At 41.7% G+C, this 23,917-nt stretch overlaps 1 long non-coding RNA gene across 4 annotated transcripts in view; it reads right to left on the bottom strand.

Moving 5' to 3' along the window:
- Positions 1 to 23,917, bottom strand: part of LOC120638768 — a 112,172-nt gene that overhangs the window by 79,535 nt on the left and 8,720 nt on the right. For 3 of the 4 annotated variants that reach the window (XR_005660701.1, XR_005660702.1, XR_005660704.1), the window contains exons 4-5: positions 21,957 to 21,999; positions 18,729 to 18,765 (exon numbers count right to left, since the gene is read on the bottom strand). This is a non-coding gene — a long non-coding RNA (uncharacterized LOC120638768). Of the gene's footprint in view, positions 1 to 5,497; positions 5,554 to 18,728; positions 18,766 to 21,956; positions 22,000 to 23,917 lie in introns of those variants that run through there. The other variant, XR_005660703.1, reaches the window with a different exon arrangement.

Genomic DNA, 23,917 nt, shown 5'->3' with positions numbered 1-23,917 from the left:
AAACTGGAAAACGTACTAGGAAGAAACAGCAAATTCTCTTGTTGGCTCAAGTAAACACACACAGCATTTTGCAATAACAAAAAGGAGGGGCTTCCTAAATTTCAAGTATAATTATTACCATCTGATTATTGCTGGTTGGCCTGAATGTGAATTCAGTGGCAGCCATCCTGTCAGACTTTCATGCTTGGCTTCAGATCGGTAAATGATGACTAAACTTTGACTCCAGACCACCCTCTCAATGGCATTTACTGAATGCTTACTGTGTGCACAGTACTGTGCTAAGCACTTGGGAGAGTACAATCCAATCAGGTTGTTAGACATGATTCCTGCCCACAGGAGTTTACAGTTTAGAGGGCGAGATGGGACTCAAAATATTTTAGGTAGGGAAAATGGCAATCGATTCTATTTATTGAGCGCTTACTGCTTGCAGAGCTCTGAACTAAGTGCTTGGGAGAGTACAATGTAACAGAATTGGTAGACGCCTTACATGCCCACGAGCTTTCAGTCTTAAGGGGGAGACTAATAAAATTGTGGATACATAAGTGCTCTGGGGCTGAGGGAGGAATTAAAAAAAAAGGGAGAAGAGAAATATGTACATAAGTGCTGTGGACCTTCAATCACAATCCCTGCCCCACATATGGCTCACAATCTAATGGGACAGATTAGTAATAATAATCATTGTACAATGCGCTGAGGTAGATACTAAATAATCAGGTGAGACAGTCCCCATTCCACATGAGGTTCAGAGCCTAGGTAGGTAGTAGAACAGGTATTGAAACCCCATTTTACAGAGATGTTAACTGAGGCACAGAGAAGGGAAATGACTTGCCCAAGGTCCACACAGCAGATATGTGGCAGAGCTGGTATTAGAACCCAGATCCCCTGACTCCCAGGTCCAGGCTCTTTCCACCAAGCCATTCTGCTCCCTCTAAGCTGATAGACCCCAAGTGGTCCCAAAACCTAAAAAGACCGGTTTTAAAATTTCAGATCCATCCATTTCACAGCCGACCTACAAGAATTGGAAATCTGGTCACTTTACTTTCTGGTTCCTGGGGCTAAAATTATCTGGGACCTGCCCTGGGAGGTGACAAATATGAATGAAAATCTTATGAAACAAGATCCTAAGGAAACTTTTGAAAGCTGGATTAGATTCTTCCTCGAGTCTTCAGTTCACAGAAAATTCCTACAAGCTTCCAAGTGCACTGCAACACACATAAATACACATTTAGATTTTCCCAAGTGTGTTTTCACTACAGCTTTGGGATAGAACTGTGTCAGGAGGAGTAGATGTGTTGCTGGAAGAATGCTTCCTGTAAAATCAGGATGTGATCGTAATGTAGGAAGAAACAAGTGAGCACAGGCAGGTGGCAAACTACAACTTGAGTTTTCTTTAATGTGGTGCTCCACCGGTATGTGTCCTCCATGTTGTAGGAGAACTGACTGTGTATTTGTCCTTTGCACTTGAGGACAAAACTGCTGACAGTGAAGTTCACCACTGAGACTTAACAGAGCCAGAGTTTGAAGGCAGCGGTGCAAAGGGGAGAACCTGTTGAGTGACACTATTCTGATTTAAAAGAGGCAACATCATCTCATTTGTATTTCACATGCCCCACTCCCACTTCACTCTTTATCCATCAGTGCAACTGATTCATAACTGGGAGCAACAATATCTTAATTTTTCCTTAGTCATTATTGATTCATCTGACAATTTCTAAACCGGTTCCCCTCCTTAAAAAGAGCCACAGGACCCAAATAAAGCAAACAATATTGACTAAAACAAAACCCTTGACATCAGCACTAAGACCACACAATTTCATTAACAGCCGCCATTATTTTATTATTCCTCAGAGTTCACCATCTCAAAGATATACCTATGCAATTAAGTATTCAGCTATTTTAGGGGGGTTTTTTATATTCACCTTGCTTCTAGACTGTTGGTGTATCCGTAACTGGAAGAAATAACCAGAAGCCTTCTGATATACCTAATTAACTTCAGCAGCACTATATCTAAGTCATATAGATTATATCTAAATCTGAATTTACTCATTAAAACATACGCACACTCACACACACACACACCCCCAAAGGCCCCAAGGAAAGGTGATTCTCCAGTCTTCCTTTGTAGCCCATTATATTAGGTAATGTCTCACTATCAGAAAATTCTTCATTTAACCTAAATTCAGTTTGGGTCAAATTATGTTGTCTTATCTTTAATATAGATAGAAAACCTCTGGTCTCCATGAGAATGCTAGGTGCTCCACCAGACTGCAAAATCCTTGAAGGCAGGCATGAGAAACAGCATGGTCTAGTGGGTAGAGCACAGGACTGGGCATCAGAAGGACCTGGGTTCTAATTTTGGCCCCACCACTTGTCTATTGTGTGACGGATCGTGTCCAATGTGATTAGCTTCCATCTATCCCAGTGCTTAGAATGGTGTCTGGCACAGAGAAAGTGCTTAAACAACAATAACAAAAAAGGTGGGGGATCAGGCCTACCAACTCTATTGTACTCTCCTGACTACTCAGTACAGTGTTCTGCACATGCATGCATTCAATAAATACCATCGAATATGAATAATAGAGTCCACTCCTGTAACTAATGGGCAAGCCCCTGTTCCATTCCAAAAGTGTTTGGGAATCAAGAACTGAGGGAAGGAATGGATTATCATACTTATGGGGTACATAGCGTCACCCTCCTTTATCCTTCCAGTTGGGTTCCTGCTGGGACCATAACTGCAACATCTGAGAAGAGGGGCAGGAATGAAGCACAATGCACACACATATGTGTAAACCTGTTATTGGCGGTAGGGGTGGGGAGGCATGGTGGTGAGGGGGAGTTGAGGGTGAGGCAAAATGAATGGGAGTTCACCACACGCTGAAGAGCATAATTTAGCACAAAATGAACTTCAGATCCAAGATACATTCAGTTGCAAATTGAAAAGAAGTCTTGATAAAGATCAACCCTGGTATAATTCAGGCTGAAAGAGTGGACAGAGGTTAAAGTTTGTCTCACTTAGGAAAGCAATTGTAATGTTCCACAACCCTTCCCCCGGGAACTTCCCCGACCCCCTAAAATTAAAAAAACTGGAGATGAGAAATGAAATTATTCACAGGCTTAAGGAAAGGAGCAACTGTACCAGCAAGTCATTATGCTCATAAATCCTCTTCTTCCCACTGCTGATTACAGCGACAATAGAATTGCTTTTCCAGAGCCACCACCCCCCAGCCTCCCACCCCAGACCCCACTGAATGCTGATCTTGCCCATATCCTGAGAAACTCCTGACTAGGTTTGGGGAATACAACAAAGCATTTTCTGAGGTGAAATCTCTCTCTCTTTTCATATGTTTAATTACTTGCCTAGAAAACACTAAACATACCTCTAGTTAGAGAGTGGGCATAACTCATTTCTCACTTCCTGCATGTCTCTCAAAAAGCAGATGTTCAAAGTAACCCAGTACCTCATCATTGATTTTTGCCTTCTGTAGGGTTCAACCTGGATTCAGATGCAAAGTGGAGATTCTGTAGCCCATATCCTTTGACAACCTCCTACAATATCTGCCATAACAATATATTAAATTAACTTTAAATCTAATCCAACTAAGAGAAAGGGAGGAAGAGAATAAATTAGAGGATGTCAAATTACGCCTCATTTTAGTCACTTTAATTTGTAGTTACAAGCATGTTGCAAATTCTGTTGCCTTTAATGTGCTCTGAAGCTTTTACAATTTCCTTCCCTTAGATGACAGCAAAAAGAAAAAACCCCACAAGCAATTGAGAACATTTATAATTTTCATGAATCGTCAAAACCTATATTTCTAAAGAGTACACATGTCAATAAGTGCACTGTTTAATCCATATAGATTAAATGTTTAGCTTCAGAAGGAATGAGCTATGATTTCTAGTAGATATTTGAAATCAAATATAAATAATGATACAGATTCTCTTCTGAATAAAGTGTGCCTGGAGGACAAAGTCTCTTCATCTCTCTAAGAGGAAACAAACCAAACATAAGCCTCTCCAAAAGCCCTTTATTGCCAACATTTTATGGTCTTTCATAAAGCCAAAGTCCCTAATGTTTTCTTTGACAATGATGAGAAAAGGACCACTCTGAGTAGATTGTTTCATATGATTCTCTCTCAGCCTGAAAAGGTCTCCTTAGCACAGTTCAGAGTGAAGCACACTTTATGCTTTCTTGAGCACTGCAGCAAGTCTGCACTATTCTATATTCTGTGCTATTTCTTTAATAAATTCAAGGATTTTGGACATTAAGGAGATGAGAGAATGGATTAAAGTTCCGCTAGCACCCAACACTGCATGGCCTAGAGAGAAGCAGCACGGCCTAGTGGATAGAGTATGGGCCTGGGGGTCAGAAAACCCTGGGTTCTACTCCAAGCTCTATGGCTTAGTGGAAAGAGCACAGTTTTAGGAATTAGAGATTGTGAGTTCTAATCCTGCCTCTGCCATTTGTCCCATGTGTGACTTTGGGCAAGTCACTTAACTTTGTGCTGACCTGATACCAAAATGGCCTGCTCAGGAAACCCAGGCACAGTTGCAGTGGCTGCTTTAAAAAAAAAAAAGTAATAATAAAATTGGGAAGTTTTACCTGGCTATAATTACAAAAAAAATCATTCAATTTTATTTGAGCATTTACTGTATGCAGAGCACTGTACTAAGCTCTTGGAAAGTACTATATAGCAAGAGAGAGACAATCCCTGCACACAATGTGCTTACAGTCTAGAGGTGGGGAGATAGACATCAAAATAAGTAAAGAGGCATCAATATAAATAGAATTATATATATATATAAGTGCTGCAGGGCCGGGGGGGCAGTGGGAGAGGAAAGGGAGTGAGTCAAAGTGACGCGGAAGCGGGAGGAGCTGACGAAAAGGGGGCTTAATCTGGGAAAATATTCACAGATATGCAGTAGCTAAACCAGGGCAAGATCAGGTGATCTACAAAATGTCAATTGAAATATGCATATCCTAACCAAACATACCTAAACCAGGGCAAGATCAGGTGATCTACAAAATGTCAATTGAAATATGCATATCCTAACCAAACATACCTAATTCTTCCATAACATTAGTTTTTCACTACACAATTTGACTAGAGTGACCTTAATGAACAAGGGAGAAGTCATCCAACACCACAAGCCCAACTGGATATAACAAGTCACAGTATTGGGGGAAAAACCAAAACCAAAACTTGGGTGGAATGGACATGGAGTCAGTCAAGTCACATGCAAGTTTCTTTAAGGAGGTGGGGAGGGGTGGAGGGGAGGGAAAGGAGATGAGGGCTTGTCAGGAATGCAACCACTTTAATTTTCCTACCAAGACATTGAAGTTTATCTCCAGCTGGGTTAAATAATCTAGGGGCACTCTTTATTTTCTAGTTCTCAGCTCCCTTTGAACAAGGCAGAACTAGTTCTGCCTCCATTTTACTTCCATGTTAACTGAGTAAGAGACTTAGTAAATTTAATTTGAATCAGTGCTCTGCATACCTTTCCATTTCTTCCATGTTCACTCATGCCTAAATATAGCAAGTGGGTTACCATCTGGCAGAAAAAAAAACACAGGTATCTTAAATGATTCATTATGCTCAGATATTAAGTTTCACTAGACAGGTAAAGGAAACTTTCAGATTATTTTTCTCAAATTGTAATCACAGCCTAGCTTTTCCTTCAAGCCTTCTAAAATTTGCAATGTTTTGACCTATGTAACAGTCTTCCCCTACTCTCCACAGGCCCCAAGAGGATGGTATGATGCCTTAAAAAGAGAGGTGACTCTCTGGCTAGTAATAATAGAAAGAGACTAGCATGGACATCCACACCTCTCAGAGGTCAAAGCACTTAGTGGGCATTTGCTCATCAATATTCAAAGCATTCCTGTGGTCTTTGCCAAAGGTCTTTTGATTAGCCTATATCTCTCTCTCTCTCTTTAATGGAATTTCCTCTGAAGCTGTGACAGTCAGGCCTTCTGGCTATTCAGGATATACGAGGGAGTTCAGCAAGCCACTGTGAAGTTTTCTTGTTTTTGGTCAGAGACTCTAGCACTGGAAAGCCCATCCTCCACAATCCTTTCCCCTGCCTTCAGTCTGAGCTCTACCTAAACCAGAAGCACAAGCAGTATGGTGAAGTGGATAGAGCATGGGCCTGGGAGTCAGAAAGTATGGGTTCTGGTCGGGACCCAGAGCCAGGGCTCTGCCATTTTGTCTGTTGTGTGACCTTGGGCAAGTCATTTCACTTCTCTGGGCCTTGGTGACCTCATCTGTAAAATGGGGGTTGAGACGGTGAGCCCCACTTGGGACAGGGACTGTGTCCAACTTGATTTGCTTGTATCCGCCCAGCGTTTAGTACAAAGCCTGGCACATAGTAAGCACTTAAATAGCATCATCATCATTATTACTGCTACTAGAGCTGGCTTTCTCTTCAGAAGTTTCTCTTCAGAAACTTCTGGGGAAAAATCTGAGTGGGGAGAGGGATGGGAGCACGTCTTCCATCAGGAACAATAGAGGAATCTTGATTCTGAGACTTCAGAACTGAGAATCTATGCAAAGAAATTGATTATAGTAATAATGACTTGTGCAGCACTCATGTCACTCATGTTTCTTTTGGGGGACAGAGGGCAATGAGTGAGTAGGTAGGCAAAAGATGCAGTACACTGTCAACTGTGTCAATCAGTGGTATTTATTAAGCACTGATGTGCAGAGCACTTTTTTTTTTAATTGTATCTGTTGAACACTTACTATGCGCCAGACACTGTCCTAAATACTGGAGTCCCTGTCCCACATGGGGCTCATAGTCTTAATCTCCATTTTCGGATGAGGTAACTTAAGGCACAGAGAAGTTAAATGACTTGCCCAAGGTCATTCAGCAGACAAGTGACTGACCTGAGATTAGAACCCAGGTCCTTCTGACTCCCAGACCCATGCTCTACCCATTAGGCAAACTGCTTCTCATTTCACTCATGTTATGCAACTACAGGCAGAAGCAGGACAAGAACCCAGGCTTCCTGATTTACAGAGTAGTGTTCTGGCCACTGGACCAACAGCAGAGCTGGGGAAAGAATGACAATCTCTTCTCATAAGGTTTCAGTTATGTATTCACTGCCTGAAATTTCTTCCCTTTGTTTCCACTATCTCTGTTCCGGAAGAGGTTATGAACTTAAATGCTGATTCTCAGCAGGGATGGTTTACCTTTCTCCTAATTAAAAACATCCGTATATTTATTAAGTTACTAAATCACCACTGAGCCTTCTTCTCTGGGGACTAAATAATTCCAGCTAACATCTGTCTAGCTACATATTTGAATACAGTTTCAAGTTTACCATGAGAGAATATCCTTATTTAAGCAAAAATACTACAGAACGTATTGAGGGTGAGTGATTTTCTAGACTGTGAAAGAGATATCGGAGCCAAAAAAAAGTGCAATCTCACTGTGTATTCTCACTCCCTAATCTAGCCCTGATAAAGCTGTCACCTCTTTGCCCAGAGCCAAAAACCATTTATGCTAGGTGAAAAGAAAAAGGGCACCCAGTTCATTTATCAAGTTCACTTGTCTTATGACCCACCATGGCAATTAAGCATCTGCATGGGTTGGTGAATATTGGGTGGCTGTACTAAACTATTCTATCCAAAAGAGAAAAAAAAAGTTTCGGCCACATACGTGATGAATGAAGCAAGTACTGTTGCATAAGAAATTGTTTTCTAGACACAATTTCACTGATCTATCAAGGCTGCAACATCAAGATTAAAGCCAAAACAAGTTTCAGCTTCTGCTGATAGCATCTGTCTTAACTTTCCACCTCTGGGAAATGGTGGGTTTGGAGGAGGCAGTATCAGATCTGGCAGTTTATCATCTGAAAAAAAACAAAACACAAAAAACTGGTGCCACTTCGTTCTCTAAAGATTTTCTTTAGGCCACCTGAACTTTCAGGGTGGAACATCATCCTCTTTAAAATCCCCAGCCAGGGAAACATCTTTGAATCAGAAATAGGAATGAGGAAATACTATACTGTAGCCTCTGAGGAGAGGAAAGTGTGGTGGGGATGGTCTTGCTTGTATCACATTCCCCCAGGCTGAGGGTGCTCAATAAATGCTGTTGACTGATTGGGAAAGAGGGCTAGAAAAAAATTTTCCCCTAGAGTTTACACCAAGAGGGAGGTGGTGCTAGCAGCTGCTGAGTGTTGGATTCTTTTTCAAAAGAGAAACAAGTTTCACAACCCCAAAGCCATCTATTTTGTCATTGTCATGATGGTATTTATTAAACACTATGTACCAAGCACTGGAGAGTAAATAAAGATATATTCAGATTGGATGCTGTCCCCTTCCGTTTAAGAGAAAGGGGGAAAAAAACCAGCTGTTTTATTCTCATTTCATAGATGAGGAAACTGACTCAGAGAGGTTAGCTGGCTTGCTCAAGGTTACACAGCAGGCAAGTGGCAAAGCTGGGATTAGAAACTAAGTATTCTGGCTCATGGTCCCACTTTCTTTCTACTAAGCCATGCTGTCTCTCTAAACTCAAATAAGCAGGTAATACCAGGGGAAAATCTGAAGTTGGAGAGTGGGTTGGACCAGGAGAAAATGCACATTATTAAAGTTGAAGAGGACTCATTTGGAAGACAATGGCAAAGTAAAGAGGATCACGGTGCAAAACCTCGGGGCACTGACCAGCATCTCAAGGGTAAAGGAAATCAGAGAATGCTGGTTAGCGGTGAAATTTATTATGTGCTCAACACTGTGATCATCAGTTCAGGAACAGACCTTGACTCACAAGGAGCTCACAATCTCGATAAGGGAAGATTAATATATAGAAAAAAAGAATGTTATCAACAGAGATATTTAAAAATTCAACAATAATTGTGGTATTTGTTCAGCACTTACTTTCTGCAAAGCACTGTACTAAGCACTGGGATTAATACAATATTAAACAGACAAAACAATTCTTGTCCCCCACAGGGCTCATAGTCTTGGAGGGAGAAAAAGTATTTTATCCCCATTTTACCAATGAGGTAACAGGCACAGTGAAGTTAAGTGACTTTCCCAGGGTCACATAGCAGGCATTTGGCAGAGTAAGGATTAGAACTCAGGTTCCCTGATTCCCAGGCCCGTGCTCTTTCTACTAGACTCTGCTGGGTAAAGGGGAAGAGAATAGATAGGAATATAGACAAAACTTCAAGGGAGAAGAAGCATGGCCTAACATATAGACCATGGGAATCAGAGAACCTGGGTTCTAATCCTAGCTCTGCCACTCGTCTACTGTGTGTCCTTGGACAGGTCCCTTAACTTCTAGATGCCTGTTACCTCATCTGTAAGACTGGGCTCTATTTGGAAATAGGCTGTGTCCATCCTGATCGATCAACTTATACCTATTCCTACAATTAGTACAGTCCCTGGCACATAGCAAGCACTTAAGTACCCTTTAAAACAACAAAAAAAGAGGGGGCAGGTCCCGAGCCCACTCCCACCCAGGCCACAGTCGGTGCTAGGATCACACTGTCAGGGCTACAAGAGCAGCCTCACAAACGCTTGTGTTTTTGAACATGCCTCTCCTCTCTGGATGCTCCTGTAATCCAAGCCATAAATTGCTCTCAACTCTCCATTATGCCACTGCTAAGAAGTAGCATGGCCTAGAGGAAAGAGCTCAGTCCTGGGAGTCAAAGGGACTGGGTTCTAATCCTACCTCCTGTATAAACTTTGGCAAGTCGCTTCACTTCTCTGTGCCCCAGTTTTCTCATGGATAAAATGGGGATTAAATTACTGCTCTCCCTTCTACTTAGACTGCAAGCCCCACAGGGTCAAGGACTGTGTCCAATCTGTCCAACCTTGTATCTACCCCAGCACTTGGAGTCAAGCTTAATACATAGTAGTAGCTTTAAAACAAGCAAAGAACTTTCCCAAATTTTTACTCCTGCATCTCCATAGAGGTTCCCAAGCCATTCCACCCTTCAGCACCATACCCTACACCATCCTTTTCCTGAAATAACTGGGTGGCACGCTTCCCCACTTCAAAAAGGATGAGGCAAAAGCAGCAAAGGAGGGAAAGGGGATGGCTTTTCCAAGTCACACACTGAGTGGGTGACAGAGCTAGCATCTGAAAATTTGTCACTCAGGGCAAGCCTGATCTTCTAGAAATCAGCTGCAGAAGCCAACGGTCCAGCTAACTTCTGTCCAGAATCCAGCTTTTAATTTCCATGCCGTGTGGCATCCCCCTTCCCTTCTCCGACTCTCCCAAGACATAGTTCCTATAAGTGGAAGACGCCAACAGGAATGGGAACAAAAGATTGAATTTTCAAGGTGCACGAAAAAGTTACCCATGTCTAACTGACCCACTGCTCACTAAGGGAGCACAGTTCCATGAATGGGCTTGTTCCTTCTTGATATGAATCTCCCTGGCAATTGAAGATGAACTTTTTTTGAATAAACCCTGTAACAGCAGAGTATTAGATTAGCAGGCAAACAGTTCTGATGATGGAATGTTGAAGTATTTGAGAGATTTTTTTATTTTGTTCTTAGCTGGAAGATCAAGCTTTAGATTTTCCATTTATCATCAGGACGTGCGGAATACGCCTTGTTAGCCAAGAAATTTTTGAATAATCTTCCCAATCAAACCAGACTATCACAAGAAAAGTAATCACCCCATAAAGTCAACGATGAGGCCAGTTAATTATTTTAATGTCAAAGGCATAATGAACACATCTAAGACAGTTGGCCGGAGTCAAGACTCAAAAATACTCTTCGTTATTCAGAACGGGAAAAGGCATTCTCCCAACCTCAGACTTTTTGGTTCTCTTTATTTTCTTTTAATAATTCCTTTTTGCCCTTTTATACCCTCATCTTCCCTTTCACCAGTGTTAAGCTGTTTAGGTAGGTTCATTGTGAAAATTAGTAATAAAAATTGGTGGTACGATTGGGTTTTGTGTGAGGAAGTCATGTTTTTCATCTTGTCTGTCCCCTGTCCGGTACTGATCGAAAGTATTTGAGAGTTTACTCTGTGCAGAGCACAATCCCACGACTCCTCCAGGAACCTGCAGCCCTACACTGTGGCTCTCGGGGCTCTCCCAGCATGTTTTGGGCACCTTCAGCCACACAGACTTAAGCCTCTTCAGAATAAACACTGGGCCTCTTTCCACCCCATGGCCATGCCACTCCTCCAGGTACCTACTGTCCCATCCCCACAGCTCTCAGGACCCTCATTGTCCTCCTCTTCCTGACCTCCAAGCTGTCTCCCCTAATGCCAGCAAGGAACCTCCATCCTGGACTTGCCTCCACTGCTCCCCGCTCCACCCCACCAGGCAGGGCAGAGAAAAGCAGTGTCAGCAAGCTGGTGCCTCCACAAAACCTCAGAAAGCCTTTGACCCCTGGGGTTGTGACCAGACTCAGCTTCAAGGAGCTTGAAATTCTACTCCTCCTGATCTTTGTTGATGTCCCTGGAAAAGCATGAGAAAAATTTTCTAAAATAAATATAAAATGGATTATTCTTTTTTGGCCCAAGTATTAGCCAAATGACTCCCAAAATAACACCTCATATTTAAAGTAAGGATTTGGGGGAATTTTTACAGAGGGGGGGAGGGACTAACTGCTTGCATTTTTCAAATTTGGTGGAAAAAATTAGTGTTCAAATTGTAAAAAAACAAGTTGTTTTAGCTTAAAAAAACCAAAAAGCCACTCATTTCAGTAGAACCTGGCCGACAGGAGAGGAGCATTCAATACTGTCAGTTGCAAGTGGAGGTATGGGAGGCAAAGAAGAATTGAGAATCTCCCCCTGCCTTCCAACCCCAGCCCATTACCCACAGTGTGAAACCTAGGAGAGGGGGAGGGTTTATGGTAAGAGAGAGGAGGCTCTTCATTCCACAGCAGCAATGGTCTTCTCCCAGCCTTTCCCTACCCTCAACCCTCTCACCAATTCCTTATTGGTTTAGCCTCTGGAGGTAGGTGGGAAAGCTGGAGAACAGAGAGGAGAAAGGAAGGGGGAGGCAGGTGGGGGAGATGACCAACCAATAATACCATAGACTGTGGTCAAATAACATTTTCCTCATCCTAGGTTTGAGTACACAACAGGCACTAATTCTTTTGGTCACAGGCTTACTCTTATTCTTTTCATCACAGGCTTTGCAAGTAAGCCTCCTCTTAATGATGGTTTTTAATAGTGACTATACCATCTCCCTCCATGAGTATCCACCCCTTTTGCATGATGCATCGGAAGTATTTCTATCCACTGCTTAGGGCAATGAAGAGCAAGGGTATTAGAATTGCATGAATTTTCAAAAGTCTTCATTTTAGGCTTGTGATCAGCCCACAGGAGTTACTTCATCCAAGCATTAAACGGCATTTCCAAAAGCTAAACACCTGCTAATTGTTGTCAATTAGCACAATGCAAATATTAGCCCTTCTCTGTTATTTACCTTTAAGTATATGCTGCATTTCTACTCTGACATTTGCTCTCTGCTGCCCCAGTTATTCACTTCATTAACCCAATTTTCTGAAATACAGGATTTTACATCAAAACCAATTAACTGACATGAGTAATAGGCAAGCAATTTCCACAGTGGAAAAGTGTTCAAGACTGGATAGTTGGCTTTTTATAGCAAAAGACAGATGCCATACTAGAGTACAAACTCTTCAAGTTTAGGGCTTACATATAGTAATTTCTCTGTAGCCCTTAGAGCCTAATCCAGAGCTCTGAATATAGAGGGCACACAATAAATACTGCTGGCTGCCTGCTTAATGTTCCCAAGAGGATGCACCCTAGAGCATTAGACCAATGTCAAACTCCAGGTCATCAGAAACACCAGTGAAGTATTCATTCCAGGTCAGACAAATCTCTAGATAAAGAATCATGTAATTAGGGAGATCCATCAGAAAATTCTCTAACACACTTTCTTGGTAATGGATGAGCTGATGTCATTGCTTTTTACCATTCCTTTCATCCTTGACATGTCACAGCTGATTTGTAGTCATCTATTAGCTCATGATAAGCACGATTATCTGCACTTTTACATGAAAAAGATCTGGAAAGATTATGGGATAGTTAAGAACTGGACTTCAGGAGCTTCTGTTCACAGGGTTTGAACTACTCCTTACTGATTTAAGCTGAAAGAAAAAAAAAACAGCTTACTCCACCACCAACTCTGTAAAGGATAATTTGGACTAAGGCTTTGGGGAAAATACCTTTTCTGTTGGACACATCTATCAAATTCCACCAGGTTAGATATTCTACAGACCCACTGAGTTTAAGCTTCCTCACAATGGTCCATCATGTTATATTTTGAATCTGACAGTCCTGACTTGATACAGTTTTTACAAAACATTTGTGTCCTAAATCTGAACACTGCAAATCAGAGCCATTTTGCCAAAAGAACTATGTTATAAATGGGACACTGCTTCCTGAACTAAGATAGAGACTCTTTTTAACCAAAAAGTTTACTAGAATGGTGTATTCAAACAATAACACACTCTAGTAATGAAAGCCCACACTCCCAGAACTAAATGGCATAAAGGAGTATAGTGTTGTGTCTAAATCAATATGTTGCAAAGCTGTAACAGGGCATAAATTGAGGTGTTTTGTTTCTGTGGTACTTGTTTAGTGTTGACTATTTGCCAAGCACAGTACTAAGCAATGGAGTAATTACGAGATTATTAGATCAGATAAAGCCTAAGTAGGAAGGAGAGCAGGTACTGAATCCACATTTTACAAATAATGAAAACTAAGGTACTAAAAAATGAAGTGACTTGCAAAGGTCACACACAACAGGCAAATGGCAGAGTTGGGTTTAGAGCCCAGGTCCTCTCACTTCAGGCCTGTGCTCTTTCCACTTAGTGCAGTTCATCCTAAAAATCCAAGTCTTCCATCAAGGACAATGACAAGAACTCTTTCTTCCACAGAATTACATGATGCAGGAAGCTGGATTGGCCAAAAAAAAAAAAAAGCTGGGGTTCTAAACGAACGGTGTTCTAGTTGGTAACAATCCTGTAGTGATTTTTTAAGGTTTTCAGATGAAAACGGGTTTTGCCATTTATTGAAAACAGGTTGAAAGAGACCTCCAGTTCAATATTTGTCAGATGCCAGTTCAAATCAGACAAGAGAGGTTGAAGGAAGACGGCAACTATGTTCATCTCAAATATTGATTGACTTACATTTGCTGAGTCACACTTTCTGCAGCATTTAAATTTCTCCCTGGGAGGGAAATAGGCACTTGGAAGCTGAACTCTTCTTCCGGGCCATTAGGGTGCCATTTAGCAAATCCTTGCTTCATTGTACTAAATGGTTCCCTGGAGTCCAAGTGTCTCAAATGAATTAATTGCTATTTATAATGCTCCCAAGAAAGTGATCCTGGCCCTGCCCTCTGGGAACTTGCACTCTAAAGTACCATATTATACATCAATGCACTGCACACAGTAAGTGCTCAATAAATAGCATTGACTGATATCTCCAGAGTGCCAAATTATTATGATAGATTAGATTGCCTTCTACATATTTAAAGAATATGCAGTGTGGAGTGAATGGAGGGGTTTATGCAATTAAGGTGATGAGCTGGTAGGCCCTGTTCAATTCACCTTAGAATAGTGCTTGACATTTTAAGTGCTTAAATACAAAAATACTACTATTAATAATAAAAGAAAGCTTCCTGGAGAATGCCAAAAGAATAAAATAATCTCAAACAACAAAAAATATAACCCTGTCATTTCCAATCAACATGGAATTTCTTCCCTAACAGGGAGGATTGTAGGATTAAAAAAAAGAAATCTACAACTTTTATGTATTGTTTCCAGGATTCAAATTTGACTACTTTCTCCTGGCAGTTTCAAATAATTCAAGTGCTTCCAATAACTCCTTTATTACCCCCTGTTTACCCAAACTTAGAAAAACATTGCTTTGGAATTTAATTGGACTTGCCCAGTCCAAGTTTATGAGATTTCTTTATTATATCCAGTGTAACTGCACCAGCCAGAAGAAAGGAGTGTGATTCATGAGTGAAAATAATTCTTCTTTGAGTTTTGATGATGCCCTATTTTCAGGCTCAAAAGTCCAAAAATCCCAAACTAGAGGAAATTTTAGGTTTCTGGGCCCTGATACAAAAGTCCAAGTTCAAGATTTAACTGAGTCCTTGCTCAGTCCCCGATCCCCCTCTTTCTGCTTGGTGGCTTATAACTCCCTGGGGAGAGTTAGGGAATGATCCTTTACCTTAGAAGCTGAATTAATCTGAATTTTAACTATTCAGAATGTCCTTCCTAGTGGTGAATTATGCATCTTTTGGGATGGAAAAATTAGACCAGAAATCTTCTTGTTTCACAATTCTATTCAGAAGTGTCAAATCAGAATAATTGCACAATAAAGGGATGTTGGGAAAATGAATTAAACTGCATTCCTACAAGTTGTGGAAATTTTAAGTTAGACAATCAACTTGAGTATAATGAGAGGAAAGATATAATTCAGCAACCACCATCTCGATTCAGAGCCCATTTCAATGGTAGATTATTTAAAAATGAGCTCAAAATCCCTGTATTTTGAAAGGCACTTGAGTTTAAGGGCTAATACAAGTGAAAATGTTGTGAAAATGAATAATCTTCAAAGAGTTCTAATTTTGGTCTCTCTGGCCCTAGGAAGTGGCATGGTCTAGTAGAAAGAGCATGGGTCTGGGAGTTGGAAGACTTGGGTTCTAATTCCAGCTCCACCAAGTACTTGCCATGTAACCTTGGACAAGTCATTTAACTTCTATGCCTCAGTTCTCTTTGAGGGATTCAAAATGGGGATTCAAAACCTGATCTCTTCCCTGGAGTGAGAGCCTCTTGTGGAACCTGATTATCTTGCATTTATCTTAGTGGTAGGACACATTGTAAGTGCTTAGCAAATACCACAGTTATTATTTGGCCTCCACTCTTCCCTCCAAAATTACCATTGACTCCAGCTCAGTAATGGCAAGTGTTTTGTGTTAAGCATTTACTGTGTGCCAAGCACTGTAATTAGCAGTGGAGTAGAAACAAAATAATCAGATCATATACAGACCGTGAGCTAGATGAGGGACAGGGACTAAGTAGGAAGGAGAACAGGCACGGAATCCCCATTTTACAGAAGAGAAAACTGTAGCACAAAGAAGTTAAGTGACTTTCTCAAGGTCACAATACAGGTGAGTGGTGGAGCCATCATTAGAACCTAGGTCCTAGGATCTTAAACAGGGTGGGCTAGTGGATAGAGTCAGGCCTGGGAGTCAGGAGGCTCTGGGTTCTAATTCTGAATCCACCTCTTGCCTGCTGTGTGACCTTAGGCAAGTCACTTCACTTCCTCTGTGTCCCAGTTAACTCATCTGTAAAATCGGGATTAGAAATAATCATTATGATATTAGTTAAGTGATTACTATGTTCCAGGTACTGTACTAAGCACTGGGGTGGATACAAGCAAATTGGACTGGAAAAAGTCCCTGCCCCATGTGAGCTCACAATCCTGATCCCCATTTTACAGATGAGGTAACTAAGGAACAAAAGTGAAGTGACTTGCCCAAAGTCACATGGCAGACAAGTGGCAGAGTCAGGATTAGCACCAAGGCCTTCTGACTCCAAGGCCGGTGCTCGATCCACTAGGCATGTGGGACAGGGACTGTGTCTAACCTGGTTAGCCTCTATCTAACCCATCTAAAGCCCGTGGAAAGAGCACGGGCTTTGGAGTCAGAGGTCATGGGTTCGAATCCCTGCTCGGCCACATGTCAGCTGTGTGACTTTGGGCAAGTCACTTAACTTCTCGGTGCCTCAGTTACCTCATCTGTAAAATGGAGATTAAGATTGTGAGCCCCACGTGGGACAACCTCATTCCCCTGTGTCTACCCCAGCGCTTAGAACAGTGCTCGGCCCATAGTAAGCGCTTAACAAATACCAACATTATTATTATTATCTACCCCAGTGCTTAGTGTAGTCTCTGGCACATAGTAAGCACTTAAATACGCTTTTAAAAAAAAGGTCCTCTCACTCCAAGCCCATACTTGTTCTTCTAGGCCATGAAATACACACATTTGAGTTATGCTAAGCCTGTCTTGCTTATGGGAAGGACATCCTTCACCCTCTGCCCAGCTCTGGTCCTCTGCATTTATGCCTCCTCATTACTTACTATTTGTGGTTTCCTGCCCTCTCACCTCATAATCCCACATGTCTAAGGGAAACATCTTCCCACCAACCCTAACACCCTGCCTCAAGTCTCCCACTTTGTGATGATGCTCTATGGGCTTGGGCTTTAAAGGGGTTATAAGGGTAGAGGTTTCTGTTGGTGTATAAAAATCACTAAGCCTAATAGTTTTCTGCATGCTTCTGGAGAAGGGGAGGGCTGGGAATCATCTGTGTGTGAGTGAATGGTAGGGAAAGAAATCTACGGAGAGCAATCGTGTGCACCTGAATTCTCTCCTCCCTCGGGAAACATCTCATCAGCAAAGGTATTTGTTGAGAGCTTACTGTTTGCAGAGCACTGTACTAAGTCCTTGAGAGAGTACAATACAAGAGTTGGTAGAGAGGTTGGATTCTCAAGTAAAATGCCTGAAGACAGAAAAGATTATCCTCACTGTTGCTCCCTTTCAATCCCTACGGCTTCTCTTCCCCCCTAATTCTGGCTTCTGATCAGCAATTCTGCCTCCCCCCCTCTCTTCACCTCCCACCCACACTGCAGTGAGTCACACACAGCCATGGGATTGCTAAAGCAGCCACTGGCATATTTTTTAAGAAAATGCTCCCCTCAAATGCCCATAAATTCAATACATAAAATGAAGTCAGAAGAGCAAAAACATAAGAGTGACAGAGAATAAGAGTTGTCTATCTACAGTGAGGTAAATTTAATCATGCTAAAGTATAACTAAAGTATACATTCAATTAGGCTTTTTACATTTATAATTTCATTTTGAAGCTAAGGGGAATTTCACTCCGATGGTTTATAATGTCATACCAATAGAGTTACAGGTTTATTATGCCCTATTACACCTACAGATTGTAGCATTTATTTAAAAAAAAAAAGCTCACCATATTTTTAAAAAGTTATTTTCTTATCTGAAATGGTTGCTTTGTATCAGAATAAGAGGGCTGCTTTAAAAAGAAAAAATTCTTGAGAAAGTAGCTGAGTTTTAGAAAAATTAAGAATTAGCTCATTTTACTAAAACTTCAGCCCCTGAAATAATGAAAGTAATTTTGCATGTTGCTAGCTTGAATCTCATCTAAAGTTACTGTGCTCCTATGGTGGTTGTTTGAATTAAAGTACTGGATTCACATCAACTTTGACATCAGCAATGGATACAACTTCATAAAGTTCAGTGTTCTTAAGGATATCAAAGATGATGGGGCTTTTTGGCAGGCCTGGATTATCCCCTAGTTGATGTGAAAGGCACTTCTAATGCATGTAACAAAACAATATGGGCAGTAAATTTCATAATAACATTTAAGTACTTATTATTCACAGTCATGAGCTCAAATATAATCCATCTTATCTCCATTTCACAGATAGAGAAACCGGGGCTCAGAGAAGGTAACAGATTCCTTAATGTCAGGAGGCCGCTAGTGAGACTAAAAACCCATCTCCCCATCTAGGATTTTGCCCACAAGGCCATCCTATCACTTTCGTTTTAACAATCACTTTCCCTTTAACTCAAACTCAAAAAAATAACAACCTAGAAACAGGAAAAAAACCCTGGAACGTAAATCTGCCTCTTGCTCTTTGGGGTATAACTATCATCATGGACATTTAAGTGAAACATGAGAACCTACCTGTCGAGTTAGGTCCTTTAATCCTGAGTCAGAACTCCTGGAAATGCAAAGAAAAGCAGTTAGGATCGATCAACCCAAACCCTCACTACAGTGAGGTGAGCCCCGTAACCCCTCAAAAACAATGCCATTGACTGATTGATTGATTGTGTGCAGGTGGGGAGAAGGGGGCAGGGCCTGTCACACAAGCATGCCCAGAATTAGAGGCTCAGCTGAAAACCTGATTCTCCCCATTTCCCTCGGGCAGGAGGTTCTCAGCTGGAAGAGATCATTAGAGCAAGGCTGATGGCCATTAGAGCTGCAAGTGCTTTCTTTCAGAGATGTGGCTGGAACTGTGACCCGATCCCCAAAATAGCATATGGATAGCAATAAAATCCCAAAGCTAGGGCTGGGTTATGCCACTTGAGCATCCCTGGGGCCATTTGAACCATGTCTCAATGGGGCCAATACACATATAATTAATAATGTTATTATTAATAATAGTGGTATTTGTTAAGTGCTTACTTTAAGCCAAAACTGTACTAAACCCTACAGTTGATACAAGATAATAAGGTCCAACATGGGACTCACAGTCTGAGTAGGAGAGAGAACAGGTATTGAATCCCCATTTGGCAAGTGAGGAAACTGAGGCACAAAGAAGTTAACTGACTTGACCGAGATCACACAGCAGGTGTGTGGTGGAATCAGGATTAGAACCCTGGGCCCTGGGCCCAGGCCCATGCTCTTTCCAATAGGTCACCCTATTCCCCTAATAAATCTTTTAGAGTTTCTTCCTGGACTGCTCAAAACTCTTAGAAGAATCCCAGGACCAACCCACCCACCCAGGCTTCTCCCAGACCTCTGGGGTCAGTGTGGGCCCAGACAAGACCCTTCAGGGTGACCATGAGCCACAGCACCCTGCCCCGCACCCCTCAAAATTGACACATCCAGCAGAACTACATTATGAAAAATGGTGCCCATTTATCAGTGGGGAGGTTGTAAAAAACCCCACAAAACCACACGTTTTGCACATAGGCAAGTGAAGTACTGCAAGAGCTGTTCTAATTATATATTTAGTATGGATTCATAAAATCCCAACATCAATTCTTAATTAGACGAAAAGCATTAAGGCTTTAGTTGTTCAGGCATTCATGAGCCTCTAGTCCCAGGGTAATTGAAATTAGTCATCGGCTATGGAGGACAAATTGCATTCTGGAACCTAATTTAATGGGAAAGGAAGGAGAGTAATAATCATCAGAATTTCAACACTTTAATTGAGAAAGAACTGGGGAAACAGAGAACCTCTGTTCTTGGAAGGCCCGATCTGTAGGTTTGGCAGTGGGAGGTTTGCTTTCACAGTAGGAAACCAATCAGAACCAATCAGAAGGTTCAAACGGTGCCCCAGTCCTGTGCGGCCTGGCGTTGAGTCAGGTCGGCCGATCCAGGAACAGTGCGGAATTACTGTCAGGACAAGGAAATTGCGAATGATCCTGATTCCTAAGTTCGTTATGGTGTGGAGACTGCCAAGATGAGGGGTCCACCATTAACTACAGCCCACCCATCCTCCTCCATCCCTCGGCTCACACCAAAGAGTTAGTAGAGACAGGAGGCTAAAGGAAAAGCAGCAACAGGTCTGACTAAACTTCCAACCTGACACTCTCACTCTGATTCATGGTGAATTGGCAGCATTAAGGGAGTAAATAATGGTGAGAGAAGGAACTTAAGTGTCTCATTAGACGAATGTTCTGTATATTTGCAATACATACACTCCCGGACAACTTAAAACATTTCAAATTCACTGATTGCAGAGGCAACACAATTTCTTCTGGGGGTTTCATATAATACTTCAACAGAAATATTTCTTGGAAACCTTTCATCTCAAATGTTCACTTGATGTAATTAAAGAAGAATTTTGGTAGCAAATGCGTTTGACTGGAGAAGCAGCTTGGCCTAGTGGAAAGAGCACAGGCCTAGGAGTCAGAGGACCTGGGAGTCAGACCTGTACTAAACACTTTAAGCCAAACACTGTACTAAACCCTAGGGTAGATACAAGATAATAAGGTCCAACACGGGACTCACAGTCTAAGTAGGAGAGAGAACAGGTATTGAATCCCCATTTTGCAAGTGAGGAAACTGAGGCCGAGATCACACAGCAGATATGTGGTGGAATCAGGATTAGAACCCCGGCCCCTGGCCCCAGGCCCCTGCTCTTTCTAATAGGTCACACTACTCCTCTAATAAATCTTTTAGAGTTTCTTCTTCGACTGCTCAAAACTCTTAGAAGAATCCCAGGGCCAACCCACCCACCCAGGCCTCTCCCAGACCTCTGGGGTCAGTGTGACTGGAGAAGCAGCTTGGCCTAGTGGAAAGAGCACAGGCCTAGGAGTCAGAGGACCTGGGAGTCAGAGTACCTGGGTCCTAATCCTGGCTCTACCAACTGCTGTCACCTTGGGCAAGTCGCTTAACTTCTCTGTTCCTCAGTTCTCCTGTTCTCCTTCCTATTTTTAGCCTTCTAGACTGTGAGCTCACTGTTGGCAGGGAATGTGTCTGTTATACGGTACTCTCTCAAGAGCTTAGTACAGTGCTCTGCACACAGCAAGTGCTCAGTAAATATGAAAGACTTACTGACTACTTAGACTGTGAGCTTCACATAGGACAGGGACTGTGCCAACCTAATTAACTTGTAATATACCCCGGTATTTAGAACAGTGTTTGACACACAGTAAGAACTTAACAAATACCATAAAAAGAATTAAATGTACACTCTACCAATCACATTTTGCAAAAATCGCAAGTCCTCTTGAATATGCTATTGTTCCTAACTACCTTTGAGCTGGACCTTTACACCGATTTGGCTGGAAGTGTTCTCTGTCAGAACGAGAGACTTCTTTCCCAGCCACAACATACCCAGAAAGTCCAGGACTTGATCTTTAAGCTATCGCTGCTTTTTTCAAGATGAACTGCCATTTTAAAGCATGCCAATTTCCTTATCTCCATTTGGTTCCAGCTACCACCAAATATTTATCATATTTACCATCTAGATTAGTTTGAAGTCACCATTTGTGACACTACTCCTCTACCACCAGTATGATCTGAAGTACAACCAATGTAAACTGCTGCATATCCAGGGATTTCTAAAAGCCGAAAAATTTAACTTGCAGGATCGAACTCGGCATTAAAAAGTCCATTTAAAAAATCTTATATTTTGAATAGGAATAAATTTTTTTATCATGGATTAGAGCTTAAACTTACATATAGCTGTCTTCCACATTCAAAGATGACACCACTGACAACGCTGTAGTTCAAAATAAATTAGAGCAAACAAACATTTCATCACTTTTAAAGTAGAATAGAGTTTTTGAGCACACAGGTGTGAGTGACTGTGTATGTGTCTGTACGAAGATGGAGGACCAGAGGGGTTTTATTGGACTACAGGGCTCCCACAACTGATTATTTGTGAACTCCATCGAGACAGCCAAGCACTGTTGGGCCTTGGGCTTTAAACATCCCCCTTCTGGGAACAGCCATCCTTTGAGCACCTACAGCTGTTTAACCAAGAGCAAAGCCAGGAAACTTCACAGATGTCAAAACATTAACCAAAGCAGCTCAACATTGAGCAATCCATATGTGTCCACTTATCAAAGATAGAGAGCCTCTATGCATAGATTTGTCCTTCATTTTTTCTTAATGGTATTTGTTAAGTGCTTACTATGTGCCAGGCACTGTACTAAGCACGGGGGTAAATACAAGCTAATCAGGTTGAACACAGTCCATATGTTCCACATGGGACTCATAGTCTTAATCCCCATTTCACAGATGAGGTAATTGAGGCCCAGACAAGTGACTTGCCCAAGGTCACACAGCAGGCAAGCAGTAGAGTCCTTCTGACTCCCAGGCCCATGCTCTATCCCACTAGACCACACTGCTTCTCAGGTTTGAAGATGTTTGGTTTGGCTGGGGACTATCAGATGAAGAGAGCAGATCAAACTGGAAAACAATCCATGATTTCTTGTAAAGCCCAAGGAGCCGAATGAGGCTTTTTTTTTATGATCTCTGATGTTTTAGCTTCCAAAATTAGAATATCCAGTTTAATAAACATCATTTGTTCTTTATGCTGGGTGGCACTGATTTCTTGTTTAGATTAAAAGCCCATTCAGATCTAATAACTGTTAGATAATGTGTTAAAGTTTGATTCATGTCAGGAGTCTTATTTCCAGGGGGGCTAGATTACCAGGCCTGAGGCTGTAGATAAAATAAACACCACTTATAATGGAATGGGGATTCGATGCCTAGGCCAGATGCAGAGAAACAGAATTACCTACTCATAAAAAGCAAAAAAAAAATCCATTTCTTTCTAAACTATTATCATTGTTCTCCTTCAGAAAATGAAGCTCTAGATTGATCACGTCATCTGAAAGCTTGGAATGACTGCAGAACCGCTTCCCAGGATTCTACAATATTCACAAGACTTTATAATCATGGCTTTAGAGTCATCTCCATAATAAAGGCCCTCCTTTCAGCCACTCAAAACCTCATGAAAATTGATTTCCACTGTAAGTGCAGGGTGAAATTCCTACCCTGGATCCCATTCTATGTGATTTCCCACTCTCCGCACCTTCAAAGCCTTTCAAAAGTCACATCTCTTCCAAGAGGCCTTCCCTAATTCAGCTTTCATTTCCCCTACTCCCTCTCCCTTCTGTGTCAACCAGACACTTAGATCTATATCCTTAAAGTACTTGACATTCACTCCATCCGCAATCCCAAAGCACTTATGTCCATATCCATAATTTATTTTAATGTCCGTCACCCCTCTAGACTGTAAGCTCCTTGTGGGAAGGAAACGCGTCTACCAACTTTGATGTATTATATTCTCCCAAGCACTTAGGACATTGGTTAGCACCCAGTATGTGCTCAATCAATACCTTCGACTGATTCATTCCCTTATCCAAATGTGGTATTCCCAATCGGTTTGAAGTTAAAAATTATGAGAGATAAATATATTGAGAAGCTTGGGAATAAAAAGTAGCTGGATTAATTAAATAGTGTGGGCTAGTGGATAGAGTATGGACCTCAAAGTCAGAAGGACCTAGGTTCTAATCCTAGCTCCACCACTTGTCTTCTATGTGATCTTGGACAAGTCACTTGACTTCTCTGTGCCTCAGTTTTGCCGCACCTGTAAATCAGGGATTAAGACTGTGAGCACTTGTATGGGA

Source organism: Ornithorhynchus anatinus, chromosome 13 (assembly GCF_004115215.2).
Source record: "Ornithorhynchus anatinus isolate Pmale09 chromosome 13, mOrnAna1.pri.v4, whole genome shotgun sequence".
NCBI classification, from domain to species: Eukaryota; Metazoa; Chordata; class Mammalia; order Monotremata; family Ornithorhynchidae; genus Ornithorhynchus; species Ornithorhynchus anatinus.
The sequence above is the reverse complement of the archived record's forward strand: the minus strand, read 5'-3'. Positions and strand labels throughout refer to the sequence as shown.